This window comes from Panulirus ornatus, chromosome 4 (genome assembly GCF_036320965.1).
Source record: "Panulirus ornatus isolate Po-2019 chromosome 4, ASM3632096v1, whole genome shotgun sequence".
NCBI classification, from domain to species: Eukaryota; Metazoa; Arthropoda; class Malacostraca; order Decapoda; family Palinuridae; genus Panulirus; species Panulirus ornatus.
Window position 1 is genome coordinate 57,438,180 of NC_092227.1, and position 21,877 is coordinate 57,460,056.

A 21,877-nucleotide genomic window follows, 5' to 3' on the forward strand; every position below is an offset into this window, starting at 1 on the left:
TCCAGTGAACAGAGAAATTGCTGGACTTATGTGCCCCTTCCACAGTGAAGGGATTCAAGAATGTTTACCAATACACTCCAGCACAACCCAGAATGAGAAACTTGTTGGCATTCAGAATTGGAACACACTTTAAGAATACCCCTACAAATTTTCCCCGGTGATATTAACCCTTTTCCCAAAGCTTAGATCTTCCAAACTGATAGCTTTGCTATGGCTTTTGGTGATTTCATCTTCAAAAGAGAATAGTGCTACACATGGGCTTCAAGTCTTAAATGTATTTCAAAACTGAGTATTATCATTTACTGTTTCATTCCCACCCAGAAGTGTACATGGGTAGGATTGAGATCAAACTCTCAGACTAGCATTTTCTCTGTCAACTATGCAGATGAAGCAGTTGTCTTTTAGTCTCAGAGCTTGGTGTCTTGACATCAACTAGAGGTTCCATACCCTGCTATGTCATTTCCCAGGTACCTAAAGCATTCTACATCCTACAAGTTGTCCCAATTCAAGCCCACACTCTGGACATCCACTGTCACCTGCTCATTACCTTACTTTTTTTCATATTAACACTCCACTTCATCCTTTTACACACACTCCCAAATTCAGGTACATGCTGTGGAGTTTTTTTTAAATTGCCACAGCCATATGTTCTGCAAACAAGCAACTGACTCACCTTCCAAGCCTTCTTTAACCCCTAGCTTGCTGTAGATCCACTCTTGCTTCAAAATCCTTCACCACCCAATCCATAAGCAGATTACACAACCATAGTGACATCACACAGCCTTGATGGAGACACCTTCAGCTGGAACTATTCACCCTCTCTCCTCACTATGTGCATACACACCTTATCTCTCAGGAAAAAATGTCTCATGAACTTAATAACTTTCCTACAATACTTTTTTTTTTTTTTTTTTTTTTTTTTTTTTTTTTTTTTTTAGGTTCCAGTCATGGACAAAAGTCCACATTAAAGTTAGGCCTTAATTGAACCACAGAGAAGATTATGAAAGGGAAAAAGAAGACAAGGGAAAATATTCTTGAATTTCAAGCAAGTGAAAACCCTGTTTTTTAAAATCTGCCAGGTCATATTTAAAGGAAAAGACATGAGAGGGTAGAGAGTTCCAAAGCTTCAAGGTGTATGGAAAGAAAATTATCAAAACGACCCACCCTTGAGTTGCCAACAGCCACACAGTAATCATGTGATGCAGCAGCTTGCTGAACATTGTGTAGTCTAGCTAGAGGTGGGGACACATACACAGCCAGCTCTTGGGAGCAAAAACCACAGGAATTACCTATAAAAGAGGGAAAGTGAACCAGCATTTTGGCATAGGGAAAGCAGGTCAAGTTTTGAAGTTAGCTTGGGAGAGTTTATAAGGTGGACCACTTTCAGTTTAACCCTGTCAAGTAAGGATGTAGAGCTAGAACCACTCTAGGTGTGAGAAGAGTACTCCATACAAGGATGGATCAGTCTTTTGTATAAACAGAGCAGCTGCTCATAGGAAAAGAAATTTTGACGTCTGAACAGGGATTCCAGTTTCTTAGAGGCATACTTATATATTTCCATGCTGAGGGGTTTCCAAGAAAGAGTGGATGTTCAGTAATACCAAGTATATTCATTGATTCAAGAGGTGGAATTACAGAACCATCAAAGGAGAGAGGAAAGTTGTGAGCAGCTTTCGATAAAGAGATGGGTAGAAACTAGATCCTGGAGCTCCAGCATTAAACTTAACCAGAGTTCATCAACCCCACTGAGATATTCTGTTCAAGCCTAAGTTTAATGAGGAAGTTGTGTTGAGACGAATTGCAAATTGAGTGAGAGGAGAAGAAGCAGAATTGAAAACTGTGGAGGTATGCAGTGTTGCATCATCAGCATATGAGTTCATTTAGTTACTTATGGAAGGGAAGAAATCATAGATAAAAAGGAGAAAAAGTGTAAGGGACAGAATAGAACCCTGAGGGACACTGCTTTTGATGGAGAAAGGGAATGATGCTGATTCATCAACAGGCACAAAGATAGATCAGCTAGATATGAGGGGGCATAGTTAGGGAGGGAAGCCAAAAGAGATGAGACCCCAATGCTACATCCTGTCAAAAGCTTTGGTTATGTCAAGGGCTACCGAAGAGGATTCTCCAAAATCTTTAAGGGATGATGACCCGACATAAGTAAGATAGGAAAGAATATCACCAGTGGATCTCACCATACTGGTGATCGGAGAGAAGATTGTGAGATTCAAGAAGGCTAACGGTGTGGGAGTCGAGGAGGGATTCAAAGACTTTGGAAATGGTAGATATCAGAGCTGGAAATGGTAGATATCAGAGCAACAGGTCACCCTTCTTAGGGATAGGATGTACCTATACATGCTTCCAAGAAGATGAAAAAGTTCTGGTTTTTAAAGAGAAATGGAACAGATGAACAAGTACAGGTGCAAGTTCAGAGGCACACTCTTTCACTACACAGGGATGGATTCCATCAGGACCATAAGCCTTGCTTGTGTCCAGAGAAAGAAGTGCTTTCTGAAAATTCAAAAAAGATTTAATGGGAGGGGCATAGGATTAGTAAGTGTAGCATAAGAGGGTGAAGGAATGTTAGAATCATCAAAGGTGGAGTTAGAGGAGAAATGAGAACGAACAAGAGTTGCTTTGTCAGCAGGAGAAACAGCTATAGTCCTGTCAGAATGAGAAAGTGACAGAAAGGTTGAGAAGAAGAAGGAGAAGCAGGAGACCTAATTGGAGGTGGAAGGACGGAGAGAAATGGATTTTGAGCGATTGGGGGCCTGAACATACAGGAGGGTGAAAGGCATGCAAGGAATAGAGTAATTTGGATCGATGTGGTATACTGGGGTCGACGTGCTATCAGTGGATTGAACCAGGGTATATAAAGCATTTGGGGTAAACCATAGAAAGGTCTGTGGGCCCTGGATGTGGAAAGGGAGCTGTGCATTACACTTGACGGCTAGAGACTGAATGTGAATGAATGCGGCCTTTTTTTGTATTCCTGGCACTGCCTGTGGTAGGGTGGCAACAGGAATGGATGAAGAGAGCAAGTATGGATATGTACATGTGTATATATGTATATGTCTGTATGTATATGTGCATGTATGAGCAGAAGTGTATGTGGGTGGGTTGGGCCATTCCTTGTCTGTTTCCTTGCGCTACCTCGCTAATGCGGGAGACTGTGGTTAAGTTTAATAAATAATAAACATAAATATATCTGTCAGCGGATGGAACCATGGAAGCGGAAGTGGATCATAGGGTGGGGGAGGGGGCGAAAATTTTGGGAGCCTTGAAAAATGTGTGGAAGTCGAGAACATTATCTCGGAAAGCAAAAATGGGTATGTTTGAAGGAATAGTGGTTCCAACAATGTTGTATGGTTGCGAGGCGTGGGCTATGGATAGAGTTGTGCGCAGGAGGATGGACGTGCTGGAAATGAGATGTTTGAGGAAAATGTGTGGTGTAAGGTGGTTTGATCGAGTAAGTAACGTAAGGGTAAGAGAGATGTGTGGAAATAAAAAGAGCGTGGTTGAGAGAGCAGAAGAGGGTGTTTTGAAATGGTTTGGGCACATGGAGAGAATGAGTGAGGAAAGATTGACCAAGAGGATATATGTGTCGGAGGTGGAGGGAACGAGGAGAAGAGGGAGACCAAATTGGAGGTGGAAAGATGGAGTGAAAAAGATTTTGTGTGATCGGGGCCTGAACATGCAGGAGGGTGAAAGGAGGGCAAGGAATAGAGTGAATTGGAGCGATGTGGTATACAGGGGTTGACGTGCTGTCAGTGGATTGAATCAAGGCATGTGAAGCGTCTGGGGTAAACCATGGAAAGCTGTGTAGGTATGTATGTTTGCGTGTGTGGACGTGTGTATGTACATGTGTATGGGGGGGGGGGTTGGGCCATTTCTTTTGTCTGTTTCCTTGCGCTACCTCGCAAACGCGGGAGACAGCGACAAAGTATAAAAAAAAAAAAAAAAAAAAAAATATCCTTTTTATAGATATTGTGCATGTTGTTTTTCTTCTCAAAATTTTTGGGAAATATATAGTGTCCTGAATTTAGAGATTTTACTTGTACCAACATGCATTAATCATAGGAAAAAGTTTAATTGATAAGAGAAAGTGAAATGCCATCCTTATTCTCAGATTGGTAACTCCCTGTATGATGAAGAAGGTGCCAAGATTGTTGATAAACTTATGGCCAAGGCACAGCAGAAAAATGTGAAGATTCATTTCCCGGTCGATTTCATCACAGGTGATAAGTTTGATGAAAATGCCACTGTAAGTAACATGTTTTTTATTATCTGTGATAAAGTTCTTGAAAAAAAATGTAGAATTACAAACCATTAGTAAAAGAATAGACATTGTTTAACTAGAAAATTTATTTTCTTTTCTTTTAATTGTAAGAGCTACAATTTCTGTTTGTAACGTTTATTTTGCCTTGAGTAGTTTTGGTATGTTTTTGCTTCTAACATTCCAGTAACATACAAAAGTGTTTCAAAACTGTATTAATGAGGTTATTTTTATCTATCTATCTATCTGTATGGAGCTTTTATGCCTGATCTCTTCTCTCCACTTATAGGCAGAGGTTAAGTTAGGTGTAAAACATCCTCAAAATAATTCACATGCCTACCATTCCCTAAATGTTTCTTTTTTTATCCTTCAAATTTAGAACTTTATTTTCAAGGACTAAAGCAACCTTAATGTCTTGTTCCCATTTTCATAATCTATGAATAAGATTATGGCTATCAGTGTTTATTCATATTTTCAGACTTATAGAAAGGTGGTCTCTCTCTCTCTCTCTCTCTCTCTCTCTCTCTCTCTCTCTCTCTCTCTCTCTCTCTCTCTCTCTCTATCGCTATCTCTCTCTCTCTCTCTCTCTCTCTCTCTCTCTCTCTCTCTCTCTCTCTCTCTCTCTCTCTCTCTCTCACTTATCAAAGGTTGAAAAGAACTGCCATTGTATTGCCTAGAAAGAAGAAAAAGATATATGTGTGGCATCAAATTGAAGTTTTAAGAGTAAATGTGTTAAACCTGAAAGTCTCTCAGCAGGGGAGATACAGTTTTGATAAGTCTCCAAGAATAACATAGAACATATTGAAAATATATTAGATGAAAATATACCACCATCCAGCCTGGAAACTTGAATGTTTATGCATTGTCTGCCAGGATAAATGAGAAAAATATATGTTACAAATACCAAAACATTTCAAAGAAAACTTGACATAAGGTTGAACTTTGTCCCAAATGAACCAGGAATAGACAGTTATGTGATGCAGGTGGCAGCTGAGAAGAATCTTACATGTTAAACAAGACATGTGGTGAGTATTTTGTGCTAGCCTGTCATTCTTGCTAAATTTCATCATATCTCTGACTGATATTACTTTGGCTTCAGCTTTTGACAGTTGGATCTGGCTATATCATGCTACACCTTACAAGGTTGAACATCTTGAGTCATCCAGTTTGGTGTATGCATTTTTTCTCACATAACTATATTTTCCCATATTTTATATTTTTATTAAAGTGGTTGGTATACCATTACTGTAAGAACAGTTGACACAATCGTAATTTTTTCACATCAGATCTGAGCTTGATGTGGGCACCTGTAGGATATAAGATACATTTTGTCCAGTATGGAACATAAGATCAAGTGATGTCTAACATCCCATGTAAGTTATTGATTGGATGAGCATAATTTGTTGAGTCCAATTATTTTCAGGCCTTTATAAATTCATGCTTTACAGTTGACTGACAGCTTTGATGCTAGAATTTCATGTTGTACATAATCTCTTTAAATTTCTGAGATTAATTTCTTATAAAAGGGGATTAAAGGGATGAATGTGTTGTTGATTAGTTTATTAGGATTTTTATTGTATGTATGTATCATGGTTAGATACCTGAGGAGTGGCCAGTGTATGCCAATATATAAGGGCAAGGGGAATAAAGGTGAGTGATCAAACTGCACTGGTATAAGCTTGTTGAGTGTACTTGGTACGTTGTATGGGAGTGTAGTTATTAAGAAGGTGAAGGCATGTACATAGCATTTGATTAGGGAGGAACAGTGTAGTCGCAGAAGTGCTAAAAGATGTTTGGATCAGTTGTTTGCCTTAAAGAATGTATGAGAAATAAGGATTTGTTTGTGGCAGTTATGGATCTGGAGAATGCATATGATAGTCTTAGGTATCACTATCATTAAAATGTTAGCCTCTATCATCATCATTGTCCTAGTTTGTATCATCATTATTGTGTTAGCTGGTATCATCTTTATTTTGTTAGCTTGTATTGTGGGAGGAAGGCTGCTTGAAGTAGTGAAAAGTTTTTATCATGGGTGTAGGGTGTGTGTGAGGGTAGAAAGAAAGGAGAGTTGGTGGTTCCAAGTGTGTCCTTCATCCATCCATCCATTGTCAGGAGTCACACTTAAACATGCAACATAACTTTGATCATAACTTGGAAAGTCAAAAGCAGATACTTGTTTAACTTTGTACAGTTGTTTCCCAGAAGAGTTGAATGGCATAAGACCAATTTCTCTAGATTGGAATTTCCTTTAGGTACATCCTAGGAGCTAGGATGAGTAGTATGAAACTATTTATATATTTTTTTTTTTTTATTATACTTTGTCGCTGTCTCCCGCGTTTGCGAGGTAGCGCAAGGAAACAGACGAAAGAAATGGCCCAACCCCCCCCCCCCATACACATGTATATACATACGTCCACACACGCAAATATACATACCTACACAGCTTTCCATGGTTTACCCCAGTCGCTTCACATGCCCTGATTCAATCCACTGACAGCACGTCAACCCCGGTATACCACATCGATCCAATTCACTCTATTCCTTGCCCGCCTTTCACCCTCCTGCATGTTCAGGCCCCGATCACACAAAATCTTTTTCACTCCATCTTTCCACCTCCAATTTGATCTCCCACTTCTCCTCGTTCCGTCCACCTCCGACACATATATCCTCTTGGTCAGTCTTTCCTCACTCATTCTCTCCATGTGCCCAAACCATTTCAAAACACCCTCTTCTGCTCTCTCAACCACGCTCTTTTTATTTCCATACATCTCTCTTACCCTTACATTACTTACTCGATCAAACCACCTCACACCACACATTGTCCTCAAACATCTCATTTCCAGCACATCCACCCTCCTGTGCACAACTCTATCCATAGCCCACACCTCGCAACCATACAACATTGTTGGAACCACTATTCCTTCAAACATACCCATTTTTGCTTTCCGAGATAATGTTCTCGACTTCCACACATTCTTCAAGGCTCCCAGGATTTTCGCCCCCTCCCCCACCCTATGATTCACTTCCGCTTCCATGGTTCCATCCACTGCCAGATCCACTCCCAGATATCTAAAACACTTACTTCCTCCAGTTTTTCTCCATTCAAACTTACCTCCCAATTGACTTGACCCTCAACCCTACTGTACCTAATAACCTTGCTCTTATTCACATTTACTCTTAACTTTCTTCTTTCACACACTTTACCAAACTCAGTCACCAGCTTCTGCAGTTTCTCACATGAATCAGCCACCAGCTGGAATTTAACCATGCTCATGATTTGCAAAAAAAACCTTGGCCATGGAACTTTACAGAGTTGTTTCCCTGCACCTGAAGAATTAAATAGCATAAGCTGCATAACTGCCTGAGTTGTGGCCCTTATTGAAAATATTTTTTTTTCCTAGAACTTGTCCTGGCTCATGATTTTAAGGAAATTACACCTTTGGCTAGGGAACTTAATACAGATGTTTCTGATATTTTCAAAAAATTTTTTTCCACCTGTTCGGATTTCACTCCCTAAAACTATGTTTCAACCCATTCTTATTTCACTTCCTGCCCTGCAGGCAGTGTTCTGCTGTCACCAAGAGTGTGGGAGGGCTTTACAGAGGATGGATGGAATGGATCAAGAATAGTATGGGTGAAAGGACAGATTGGGATTGCGAAGTATGCGTGGGTATGTGTATAGGCGCATATGAATATGAAGACTGTACAAGGAAAGGATGAACTGAAGCTTTTCTGGAGAAACTTGAATGACTGTATAAACGGTTTTGAGAATGAGAAGCGTGGTCATATTTGGTGATATGAATGCGAAAGTGGGATGTGACGAAATTGGTGAGGTAGTTGGTAAATGGGGAGTGCCTGGAGTGAATGAGAATGGAAGTTATCTTGTGGATATTTGTGTTGAGAGGGATTTATTCCTTGCAAACACCTTTCAGCACAAGATGGTCCACAGATGTACATGGATGAGGAATGATGGAAGGGAAGAGCAAAAGGCTATGACTGACTATGTGGCACTGGATGAAACAAAGATTAAGAAAGGATGTACAAGATGCTAGGGTCATGAGTGGATTCTTTGGAGACTGACCATTTCAAGGTTCTTATGGGGATGAGGATGAGGGAGAAGTGGAGGTATGGTGTAAGGAAGAATGGAAAGTTAAGAGTGTTGGCAAGTAGGAAGATGAATCAGAAATAATGCAGGGAGGGGTATGAAAGGAAGGTAACTGTTGGCAAGTAGGAAGATGAATTAGAATAATGCAGGGAGATGAAAGGAACGTAACTGAAAGCTTAAATGGAAGTGCAGTATATGTAGGGATGCACTCACATGTGAATGAAGTGTTTGAAATTTTTAGTGAAATACTATGAAAGGTTGTAGAATCAGTAATTGGATACAAGTTAGTGAGATACAGGAATAAGAATGGCAATACATGATGGACAGAAGAGATTAGAAATGCTGTGGAAGAGAGTGAATAGGGATATGGTAGATTGCTTAATAGGAATGTACTAGTTGAAGTTCAGCAAAGGAGGAGGGAAGAATACAAAATATGTAAGCAGAATGTTGAGAAGCTGATAGAGGAAATCAAAGAAAGAGGAGAGGAAGATTTTGGAAGATTTTTTTTTTTTTTTTTTTTTTTTTTTTTTTTTTTGCTTTGTCGCTGTCCCCCGCGTTTGCGAGGTAGCGCAAGGAAACAGACGAAAGAAATGGCCCAACCCACCCCCATACATATGTATATACATACGTCCACACACGCAAATATACATACCTACACAGCTTTCCATGGTTTACCCCAGACGCTTCACGTGCCCCGATTCAATCCACTGACAGCACATCAACCCCGGTATACCACATCGCTCCAATTCACTCTATTCCTTGCCCTCCTTTCACCCTCCTGCATGTTCAGGCCCCGATCACACAAAATCTTTTTCACTCCATCTTTCCACCTCCAATTTGGTCTCCCTCTTCTCCTCGTTCCCTCCACCTCCGACACATATATCCTCTTGGTCAATCTTTCCTCACTCATTCTCTCCATGTGCCCAAACCATTTCAAAACACCCTCTTCTGCTCTCTCAACCACGCTCTTTTTATTTCCACACATCTCTCTTACCCTTACGTTACTTACTCGATCAAACCACCTCACACCACACATTGTCCTCAAACATCTCATTTCCAGCACATCCATCCTCCTGCGCACAACTCTATCCATAGCCCACGCCTCGCAACCATACAACATTGTTGGAACCACTATTCCTTCAAACATACCCATTTTTGCTTTCCGAGATAATGTTCTCGACTTCCACACATTCTTCAAGGCTCCCAGAATTTTCGCCCCCTCCCCCACCCTATGATCCACTTCCGCTTCCATGGTTCCATCCGCTGCCAGATCCACTCCCAGATATCTAAAACACTTCACTTCCTCCAGTTTTTCTCCATTCAAACTCACCTCCCAATTGACTTGACCCTCAACCCTACTGTACCTAATAACCTTGCTCTTATTCACATTTACTCTTAACTTTCTTCTTTCACACACTTTACCAAACTCAGTCACCAGCTTCTGCAGTTTCTCACATGAATCAGCCACCAGCGCTGTATCATCAGCGAACAACAACTGACTCACTTCCCAAGCTCTCTCATCCCCAACAGACTTCATCCTTGCCCCTCTTTCCAAAACTCTTTGGAAGATAGTTAAGTGAAAAGCTTTGGGATAATAAGAAAGTATGCTGGAAGGAGGTGAAACAGGAAAGAGGTGGATGCAAGAGTGGAAGTGCTAATGTAGTAAGTAAGGAAGGGGAGTTGCTGAATCAAAAGGAGGAAGTGAAAGGAAGACTGAAAGTACTTTGAAGAACTGATGAGTGTGGGAGAAGGGGAGGCAACCGTTGTTACATGCATGGGTATGGAGGATGAAAGGAAGAGGATACAAATGCAAAAAGGAGATAAGAAGGGCAATAGTGAGGATGAAGGTAGGGAAGCCACCTGAAGTAGATGGGATTATGGCTGAAATGTTGAAGTATGGGGGAGAAAGTGTGTTAGATTGTATGCATCTTATATGTAATTTAGCATGGAAACAGAAGGTTGTGCCAGAGGATTGGTTGATAACTATTATCATTTCTTTACTCAAAGAAAAAGTTGCTAAGGATTTATGTACCAGTTATAGGGGAATAATTTGCTTAAGTATACCAGGAAAAGTGTATGCAAGAATATTAATTGATAGAGTGATGAAAATGACTGAATGCAGAATAAGTGAAAAGCAAGGGATTTTAGGAAAAGTAGGGGATATAGATCAGATTTTTATAGTAATGGTGACCTTGGAAAAGTATTTAGCATAAGGTAAGAAGTTATATGAAGCTTTTATAGAACTGGACAGAGCATATGACAGAGTTGAGTGGAATGCTTCATGGGATGCGTTACTGATGTATGGTATACGGGTACTACTGTTGGATGGGGTGAAAATTTTGGGATACATGTAGTTGTGAGAAAGGGCTGTGTGATCTTACTGTAGCTTTTTAATATACACATGGATGGAGTGATAAGGGAGAGTGACCTTACTGTAGCTTTTTAATATACACATGGATGGAGTGATAAGGGAGATGAAAGCAAAATTAGGGAAAAGGGGTGCAGAGATATAGTGTGGCGGTGAGATATGGTAGCTAGTTTGCAGATGATACTATGTTGTTTGCCGAGAGTGAAGAGGAATTGCAGAAGGTTGTAAGTGTGTTTTATGATGTATGTAAGCATAAGCAATTGAAGGTAAATGCAAGTAAAAGTAATGGTGTTTGAAAGGAAGTGGAGTGAAAATATAGATTTTGTAAAATCATAGTGAAAGAAAAAAGTGTACTAAATTGTGTTTTGGGTATGGGGGAAAAAGACTGGAATAAGTAAGAGAATTTAAGTATCTAGGAGCTATCTTGGGTAAATGTAATGATAAAAGAGGAGGATAAGGGAGAGAGCAGTACAGGGTAGAAGATTAATTGGGTCCCTTTATAGAATAATGAAGAGTAGAGTTGTAAATATGGAGGGGAAAAGGGGATTAAAGGACAACATAGTTCACCCAACCCTGACCTATGCAGCCAAAACAAAGACATGGAATGTGTCACAGAGGTCAAGGATCAAGGCTGTGGAAATGTGGTGTGACTTGACAGAATGAAGAAAGAAATGAAGGGGTGTATGAGAGAGGTATTATGGCAGGGAATGCAAAGGGAATGAATTGTGGAGTTGTAGAATGGGTGAAACATAATAGTTTGAGGTGGTTTGGGCATGTGGAAAGAAAGGAAGACTAAGTTTACTAGGAGAGTGTATGATGGTGCAATTAAAGGGGTTGTGTAAGTGGAAGACCACCTGCAACTTGGGCAAATAGGGTTTAGGAATACTGAAGGGAGAGAAATAGTGGAAGAATGAATGGAATTGTGTATGCGATGGAGGCATGTAAGGACAGGGATAATTGGAGACTTTTATTGTGGTCACCCCTTGATGGGAGTTTCTGGAGGGAACAGGCATCAGAGACATACATTTTATAGATGGATAGGGATACTCTTGTACTGTACAATGTGAAAATTCTAAGGCTGAAAGTACTACAGGTAGTATTTAGTTGTACATGCCAGCAGATATTTATACAATGAAACAAGAAAATCTTTCTTTCAGACCGGTTCTGCCACAGCTGAAGCTGGTATTCCTGATAGCTGGATGGGTCTGGATTGTGGACCCAATTCTGTTAAAGCTTTTAAGGAAGCAATCTCAAGGGCAAAAATTATTGTATGGAATGGGTAAGGCTATATAGATTTCTTTAGGATTTTTTTGATAGCTTTATAATTGTTGCTTCATGAAATGTTAGGCATAAGGATAAATTAGTGGTAAACTTCACATACTGTAGTTTTATCTCATTAATTGCTGAAATATCCTTCAACTTATTTGCTTTCTTATTTCTGTGGAATTAGATAGAAACATACCTAAAAATGGCAATTAAGATAACTGTTGTTAATATATGCCATGTTTTGGTAATTTTGTAGGATATGCTAATGAAACCATTATGTGACAAAGAAACCTTAATGTTTTGAATAATAGGTAATGCTGTGCCATATATTGTTTCAGATTTAACTTCCTGAATTGTGAGTTAAGCAAACCGTGTGTTTAAATGAAGCTGTAGTAGCATAATCACCTTTTTCTCTTTGTCTCCCCTATTTTGTTCCTACTTGAACATGTAATCCCTTCCATGATCCTCTTTTTTCCACTCCCCTTTTGTTTTCACAACTCCACCTTCCCCAGTTACCCTATAATTTCTCAGGTCCATTTATTTCATGCATTTTAGTCTAGCTTTTCCTATTTTCTTCCACCCTTTTCTTCATCTTCTACCTCATTTCTAATTGTCAGATTTCTCTCCTGTCTTTTTCATCCATTTTCTTTTTTCTTCTCAGTATATTTCTTTCTCATGCTTTTATCTGAATTTTCTTTTTGCTTGTCATACATCTAATACCTTGTACCTTCACTGGCCACTGCCCCAATTTTGTAAGGTAGATCAGGTGCTGACAGCATATCTAATCACTTATGCATCCTCATGCCTTATCCACACTTGCATGATTGCTTCTTACTTTTTCACTTTACACACAGAGTTGATTTATCAAGTGAAACCAACATTTCCATTCTTGCCTTCTTTATATACAGAATGCTTCGATTGTATTTGGTTCCCGATAATTTTTATAGCATTCACATCTGAAATATGAGCCCTAATCATTTCTCTGCAATTATCCCTGTCATCTGTGGTTTTCCTCTTACTGTTGTCCTCTTAGCAGTACTAATATATCCTCCTTGACAAATCTGCCAATTTTCCACTTGCTTAACATAATTTACACCATCCAAGAGAGACTTTCATCTATGTGCCTTTGTAATTATTTCTTCATAACCCATCCTTCTCATATCTACATCCTTTCCATTGTCTATCCTTCAAGTTTCAGTTAATTTTTAATATCTCTGCTCTGTACCAATTGATTGTAAAGGGATATATGGCAACCAGATTTGGGGGAACTTTTTCTTAAGCAAATTTGTTTTAATGGTGATAAGTCAGGGAAAAAACATTTTTCAATTTCTCTCAGTCTTTTGTTACTTTTGTTGAAAACTTAGTTGTGATATAAAGGTAAATTGGCTGAAATTATTAGATGTAATGTAAAGGTAAAGAAATTGATTGAAATTCTCTTTACAGACCATGTGGTGTGTTTGAATTTGACAAATTTGCGAGTGGAACAAAAAGTGTTATGGATATGGTGGTAGAAGCCACAAAAGCTGGTTGTACCACCATTATTGGAGGAGGAGACACAGCAACTTGCTGTGCTAAATGGGGCACTGAGGATAAAGTCTCACATGTGTCAACTGGAGGTGGTGCCTCTCTTGAGCTCCTTGAAGGCAAGTAAAACTGTATTCATGATGTGTCCGTTTTTTTTAATTTTACTTGATATTCATTATATTTTAGACTGGTTTCTTTAATCCTTAAGCTGTAGCATACATCTAAAATGAAAGTAACTCAGTGCAAAAATAAATAAACTATCTTTATATGTTACTAAAGAAAATACCGAAAAGTTGTATATTTTCCTGGGTATTGGTGAGGAAGGTTATGGAGTTGATAAGGGAGGGTCTCAGCTGACAACATGGATGCTAGTTATATATTTAAGTACATAATGATTTTTTTCGCTAAGTGTGATTTCTCTCCTTATTCTCTTAAAAGTTTTCTTTACATTTGTGATTATAAACATAACATATATATTATTTACTTTTCTTTTTTTTTTTTTTTTTTTTTTTTTTTTTATACCTCGTCGCTGTCTCCCGCATTTGCGGGAGATATTTCAAGTATATGAGCATTATCTGTTCTCATTACACATAACAGCTAGAGAATGGATGTGAGTAAATGGGGCATTTTCTTTGTTCTTCATTAGGAATACCTGGTTTAAAAAGAGGAATGTACACAAGTATATGTTTGTGAGTAGGAGAGATATTCATTCTTGGATTACATTTTGATTGATAGGTGAGTAAATGTGCTAGGAAGGAGTGACTGGTTGGATTTCTCATCATTATCTTGGGAAGGCAAGGGTGAAGATTTGTAGAGGTTTTTGGAAAAAAAGAAACTATGTTGATGAGAAGAGCTTGGAAAAGATACTCTTGGAAAAATACCAGGAGATATTGAGTGTGGAATGGCAAAAGGTGAGAGTAAATGAAGCAAAGGGAGTGGATGAGGAATGTTAGGTATTTAGGGAAGCAGTGCTGGCATGTGCAAAAGGTGAGAGGTAGGCAGATAAGAAAGGGTGGTGAGTGGTTTCATGAAGAATTAAAGTTGCTAGTGAAAGAGAAAAGAGAGGTGTTTGGGCAGAATTTACAAGGAAAGATGCAAATGATCAGTGGATGTATAAGAGAAAGTGGCAGGGTGTCAAGAGGAGGGTGCAAGAGTTGAAATAGAGGGCAAATAAGAGTTAGGTTGAACAAGTATCAGTAAACTCTTCAGAGGTAAGACTTTTGGAAGGAGGTTAATAATGTGGGAAAAACAAGAGAACAAGTAGGAACATTGTTAAAAGGGGCAAAAGAGAAAGTGGCAACAGGTAGTGATGAAGTGAGGAGGAGGATTGAGTATTTTGAAGGACTGTTGAATGTGTTTGATGATATGGTGGCTGATGTTGTGTGTTTGAGTTGGGTTGGTTTGCGAAGTTAGACAGTCATGGAGAGTGGCTCGGTGAAAGCCTTGTATAAGATGATGTTTGGCAAGGCAGTTGGGTTGGATGGTATAGCAGTTGAATTTATAAAGAAAGTCATAACTGTGATGTTGATTTGTTGATAAAGATTTAAGTATATGTATGGATTGAATGCAAAGGGAATAAAGGTGAGTGTTCAAACTACAGATGTATGTATTTTTAAGTTGTATGGAAGGGAATTGCTTGAGACTGTGAAAGTATGTGCAGAGCATCAGATTAAGGAGGAGCAGTGTGGTTTTATAAGTGATATACAATGTGTTGATTAGGTGTTTGCTTTAAAGAATGTGTGTGAGAAATACTTCGTGAAACAGATGTAGTGAGCCAGCATTTTGGTAGTTGTCAGTTTGCACTTTCTTACCCAGGTAGCTGCCTTTTCTCTCTGCCTCACACACACATGGACTACTGGCGTTGTGTCCACAAACATACAGTCTCTCCTTGTCATCCATAATGCATGACAGCACTGAACTTACATGGCTCATTCTTTGTAAATTTAGATTTTATTGCAGTGAGCACTACTAACCCAGGCTTTTGCAAATGGTAAGAGCAGTAGTAGGTAGAAACATTTAGGCAGGAGCATTAGGTAGAAATAGTCAGGTGGAACATTTGGTAGGAGCCTGTGCAAACATTGTGCTAGAGTTGCCCTCTTCCAGTGGCCTTTTAAGGGTGAAGTACTAATGGCTAAGAAGCGACACTGAAGTTCATTAGTTATGGAGACTGTTGCCTTGGCCACCCACTTAAGGGAGTTCCAGTAGGAGCAGGCATCAGAGATATTGATAAATAGATACACAGAGGGATTTGTATGTGACATCTATGGATCTAGAGGAAGCATATAATAGCATTGATAGGCATGCCTTGTGGAAGGTCTTAAGAATATAAGGTATGGGAGGACAGCTGCTAGAAGCATTGAGAAATTTTTATGAAGGGTGTGAGGCATGTGTACAAGAAGGAATAGAGCTAATGGTTCCAAGAAGGGATGTGTGATGTCACCATGGTTGTTCAGTTTGCTTTTAGATGGAGTAATGATGGAGTTACCTGAGAGAGTCTTGGGGAGAGGGGTGAGTATGTGGATAAGTGAGCCTGGCAAGTGAGTCAATTAATCTTTGCTGATGGTACAGCACTGGTGGCATATTTAAGTGAGATACTACAGAAGTTGGTGAGTGAGGTTAGAAGAGTGTGAAAGAAGAAAGTTGAGTGTAAATGTGAATAAAAGCAACATTATTAGGTTCAGCTGAGTTGAGGGACAGGTTAGATGGGGTGTGAGTTTAAATGGAGAAAACTTGTAATAAGTGAAATGATTGAGATACTTGGGAGTAGACTTGGCAGCAACTGGAACCATGGAAGTGAAAATGAGTCATAGGGTCGGGGAGGGAGCGAAGGTTCTGAGGGTGCTAAAGAATTTGCAGAAAGAGAGAATATAATCTGGGCGGGCAAAAAGGGATATGTATTAAGGAATAACTGTCCAAATAATATTACACGAATGTGAGGCATGGGCTATAGATAGAGTTGCACACAGGTAGGTAGATGTGTTGGAAATGAAATGTTTAAGAACAGCATGTGGTGTGATATGGTTTGATTGAGTAATGAAAGGTTGAGAGAGATGTATGGTAACAAAAGGAGATTGGTTGAGAGAGCATAAGAGGCTGTGTTGAAATTGTTTGGACATATGGAGAAAATAAATGAAGAAAGGTTGACAAAGAGGATATATGTGTCCAAAGTGTGGGGAACAAGGAGAGCTGGGAGACCAAATTGGAAAGGGAAGGATGGCATAAGAAAGATTTTGAGTGATTGTGGCCTGAACATGCAGGAGGATGAAAGCCATGCATGGGATAGAGTGAATTGGAGTGATGTTATAATGGGATCAACATGCTCTCTGTCATTAAACTGAACAAGGCATGTAAAATGTCCAGGGTAAACCATGGAAACTTGTGTGTGGCCTGGATGTGCATAGGAAGATGTGTTTTTGATGCTTTACAAATTATAGCTCAAGCATGATTGTGATTGGATGTGGCCTTTCTTTGTTTATTGCTGGCACTACCTTGCTGACATGGGGAGCAGCGATCAAGTATGAAAGAAGGAATAAATGAATAAGTTTGTTAAGCATTCCTGGGAAAGTGTGTGGGAGGGTATTGATTAAGAGAGTGAAGGCATGTAAAGATCATTAGACTTGGGAGGAGCAGTGTGATTTCAGAAGTGTTTGCTTTGAAGAATTTGTCAGAAATACTTAGAAAAACAGATGGAAATGTACATAGCATTAATGGATCTGGAGATAGCATATGATAGGGTTGATAGAGGTGATTTGTAAAAGGTCTTAAGAGAGTGGGAGGTAAGCTGCTAGAGGCAGTGAAAAGTTTTTACCAAAGATGTAAGGCATGTATACGAGTAGGAAGAGAAGAGAATGATTGGTTCCCGGTGAAGGTTGCTGTGCAGCAGGGATGTGTGATATCTCCATGGTTGTTTGATTTTTTTTTATGGATGGAGAGACTGAGTACAGAATGGAAAAAGGTGAGAACAAAGGACATAAGGGGAGTGGGGGGAGGAATGGGATGTATTTAGGGATGCAGTGATGGCTTGCGCAAAAGATGCTTGTGGCATGAGAAGCATGGGAGATGGGCAGATTAGAAAGAGTAGTGAGTGGTGGGATGAAGAAGTAAGATTATTAGTGAAAGAGAAGAGAGAGGCATTTGGACGATTTTCGCAGGGAAATAATGCAAATAACTGGGAGATTTATAAAAGAAACAGGCAGGAGGTCAAGAGAAAGGTGCAAGAGGTGAAAAAGAGGGCAAATGAGAGTTGGGGCGAGAGAGTATCATTAAATTTTAGGGAGAATAAAAGGATGTTTTGGAAGGAGGTAAATAAAGTGCATAAGACAAGGGAACAAATGGGAACTTCAGTGAAGGGGGCTAATGGGGAGGTGATAACAAGTAGTGGTGATGTGAAAAGGAGATGGAGTGAGTATTTTGAAGGTTTGTTGAATATGTTAGATGATAGAGTGGCAGATATAGGGTGTTTTAGTTGAGGTGGTGTGCAAAGTGAGAGGGTTAGGGAGAATGATTTGGTAAACATAGGAGAGTTAGAAAAAGCTTTGCGGAAGATGAAAGCCAGCAAGGCAGCAGGTTTGGATGGTATTGCAGTGGAATGTATTAAAAAAGGGGGTGACTGTATTGTTGACTGGTTGGTAAGGTTATTTAATGTGTGTATGACTCATGGTGAGGTGCCTGAGGATTGGCGGAATGCTTGCATAGTGCCTTTGTACAAAGGCAAAGGGGATAAAAGTGAGTGCTCAAATTACAGAGGTATAAGTTTGTTGAGTATTCCTAGGAAATTATATGGGAAGGTATTGATTGAGAGGGTGAAGGCATGTACAGATCATCAGATTGGGGAAGAGCAGTGTGGTTTCAGAAGTGGTAGAGGATGTGTGGATCAGGTGTTTGCTTTGAAGAATGTATGTGAGAAATACTTAGAAAAGCAAATGGATTTGTATGTAGCATTTATGGATCTGGAGAAGGCATATGATAGAGTCGATAGAGATGCTCTGTGGAAGGTATTAAGAATATATCGTTCGGGAGGTAAATTGTTAGAAGCAGTGAAAAGTTTTTATTGAGGATGTAAGGCATGTGTACATGTAGGAAGAGAGGAAAGTGATTGGTTCTCAGTGAATGTTGGTTTGCGGCAGGGGTGTGTAATGTCTTCATGGTTGTTTGATTTGTTTATGGATGGGGTTGTTAGGGAGGTGAATGCAAGAGTTTTCGAAAGAGGGGCAAGTATGCAGTCTGTTGTGGAGGAGAGAGCTTGGGAAGTAAGTCAGTTGTTGTTCGCTGATGATACAGCGCTGGTGGCTGATTCATGTGAGAGACTGCAGAAGCTGGTGACTGAGTTTGGTAAAGTGTGTGGAAGAAGAAAGCTGAGAGTAAATGTGAATAAGAGCAAGGTTATTACGTACAGTAGGGTTGAGGGACAAGTCAATTGGGAGGTAAGTTTGAATGGAGAAAACTGGAGGAAGTGAAATGTTTTAGCTATCTGGGAGTGGATTTGGCAGCGGATGGAACCATGGAAGCAGAATTGAATCATAGGGGGGGGAGGGGGCGAAAGTTCTGGGAGCGTTGAAGAATGTGTGGAAGTCAAGAACATTATCTTGTAAAGCAAAAATGGGTATGTTTCAAGGAATAGTGGTTCCAACAATGTTATACGGTTGCGAGGCATGGGTTATATATAGAGTTGTGCAGAGGAGGGTGGATGTGCTGGAAATAAGATGTTTGAGAACAGTATGTGGTGTGAGGTGGTTTGATCAAGTAAGTAATAATAGGGTAAGAGAGATGTCTGGTAATAAAAAGAGTGTGGTTGAGAGAGCAGAAGAGGATGTTTTGAAATGGTTTGGTCACATGGAGAGAATGAGTGAGGAAAGATTGACCAAGAGGATATGGTGTCAGAGGTGGAGGGAACGAGGAGAAGTGGGAGACCAAATTGGAGGTGAAAAGATGGAGTGAAAAAAAGATTTTGAGTGATCAGGGCCTAAACATGCAGAAGGGTGAAAGGAATAGAGTGAATTGGAATGATGTGGTATACTGGGGTCGATGTGCTGTCAGTGGGTTGAACCAGGGCATGTGAAGCGTCTGGGGTAAACCATGGAAAGTTCTGTGGGGCCTGGATGTGGAAAGGGAGCTGTGATTTCGGTTCATTATTACATGACAGCTAGAGACTGAGTATGAACGAATGTGGCCTTTGTTGTCTTTTCTAGCGCTACCTCGCGCTATTCCTTGCACGCGTTTCACCCTCCTGCATGTTCAGGCCCCGATCATTCAAAATCTTTTTCACTCCATCTTTCCACCTCTAATTTGGTCTCCCGCTTCTCCTCGTTCCCTCCACCTCTGACACACATATCCTCTTTGTCAATCTTTCCTCACTCATTCTCTCCATGTGACCAAACCATTTCAAAACACCCTCGTCTGCTCTCTCAACCACACTCTTTTTATTACCACACATCTCTCTTACCCCTTCATTACTTACTCGATCAAACTGCCTCACACCACATATTGTCCTCAAACATCTCATTTCCAGCACATCCACCCTTCTCCGCACAACTCTATCTATAGCTCATTCCTCGCAACCACACAACATTGTTGGAACCACTTTTCCTTCAAACATACCCATTTTTGCTTTCCGAGATAATGTTCTCGACTTCCACACATTCTTCAACGCTCCCAGAACTTTCGCCCATTCCCCCACCCTATGATTCACTTCCACTTCCATGGTTCCATCCGCTGCCAAATCCACTCCCAGATATCTAAAACACTTCACTTCCTCCAGTTTTTCTCCATTCAAACTTACCTCCCAATTGACTTGTCCTTCAACCCTACCATACCTAATAACCTTGCTCTTATTCACATCTACTCTCAGCTTTCTTCTTTCACACACTTTACCAAACTCGGTCACCAACTTCTGCAGTATCTCACCCAAATCAGACACCAGCTGTGTATCATCAGCGAACAACTACTGACTCAATTCCCAAGCTCTCTCATCCACAACAGACTGCATACTTGCACCTCTTTCCAAGACTCTTGCATTCACCTCCCTAACAACCCCATCCATAAACAAATTAAACAACCATGGAGACATCACGCACCCGTGCCGTAAACCAACATTCACTAAGAACCAATCACTTTCCTCTCTTCCTACACGTACACATGCCTTACATCCTCGATAAAAACTTTTCACTGCTTCTAACAACTTACCTCCCACACCATATATTCTTTATACCTTCCACAGAGCATCTCTATCAACTCTATCATATGCCTTCTCCAGATCCATAAATGCTACATACAAATCCATTTGCTTTTCTAAGTATTTCTCATATACATTTTTCAAAGCAAACACCTGATCCACACATCCTCTACCACTTCTGAAACCACACTGGTCTTCCCCAATCTGATGCTTTGTACATGCCTTCACCCTCTCAATCAATACCTTCCCTTATAATTTCCCAGGAATACTCAACAAACTTATACTTCTGTAATTTGAGCACCCACTCTTATCCCCTTTGCTTTGTACGATGGCACTATCCAAGTATTCCGCCAGTCCTCAGGCACCTCACCATGAGTCATACATACATTAAATAACCTTACCAACCAGTCAACAATACAGTCATCCCCTTTTTTAATAAATTCCACTTCAATACCATCCAGATCCGCTGCCTTGCCGGCTTTCATCTTCTGCAAAGCTTTTACTACCTCTTCTCTGTTTACCAAATCATTCTCCCTAACCCCCTCACTTTGCACACCACCTCAACCAAAACACCCTATATCTGCCACTCTGTCATCGAACACATTCAACAAACCTTCAAAATACTTACTCCATCTCCTTCTCACATCACCACTACTTGTTATCACCTCCCCATTAGCCCCCTTCACTGATGTTCCCATTTGTTCCCTTGTCTAATGCACTTTATTTACCTCCTTCCAAAACATCTTTTTATTCTCTCTAAAATAATTATACTTTTTCACTGTCTCCCGTGTTGGTGAGGTAGCACAAGGAAACAGATGAAAGATTGGCCCAACCCACCCACATACACATGTATATACATACCCATCCACACATGCACATTTCCATACCTATACATTCCAATGTATACATATATGTACATACACAGACATATACATATATACACATGTACATAATTCATACTTGCCTTTATTCATTCCCATCAGCACCCCGCCACACATGAAATGACAACCCCCTCCCCCTATGCACACAAGGTAGCGCTAGGAAAAGACAACAAAGGCCACGTTCGTTCACACTCAGTCTCTTGCTGTCGTATATAATGCTCCGAAACCACGGCTTCCTTTCCATATCCAGGCCCCACAAAACTTTCTGTGGTTTACCCCAAGACAC

The 21,877-nt window shown here is 40.1% G+C and overlaps 1 pseudogene; it reads left to right on the forward strand.

Moving 5' to 3' along the window:
* Positions 1 to 21,877, forward strand: part of LOC139764802 (phosphoglycerate kinase-like) — a 55,397-nt pseudogene that overhangs the window by 30,802 nt on the left and 2,718 nt on the right.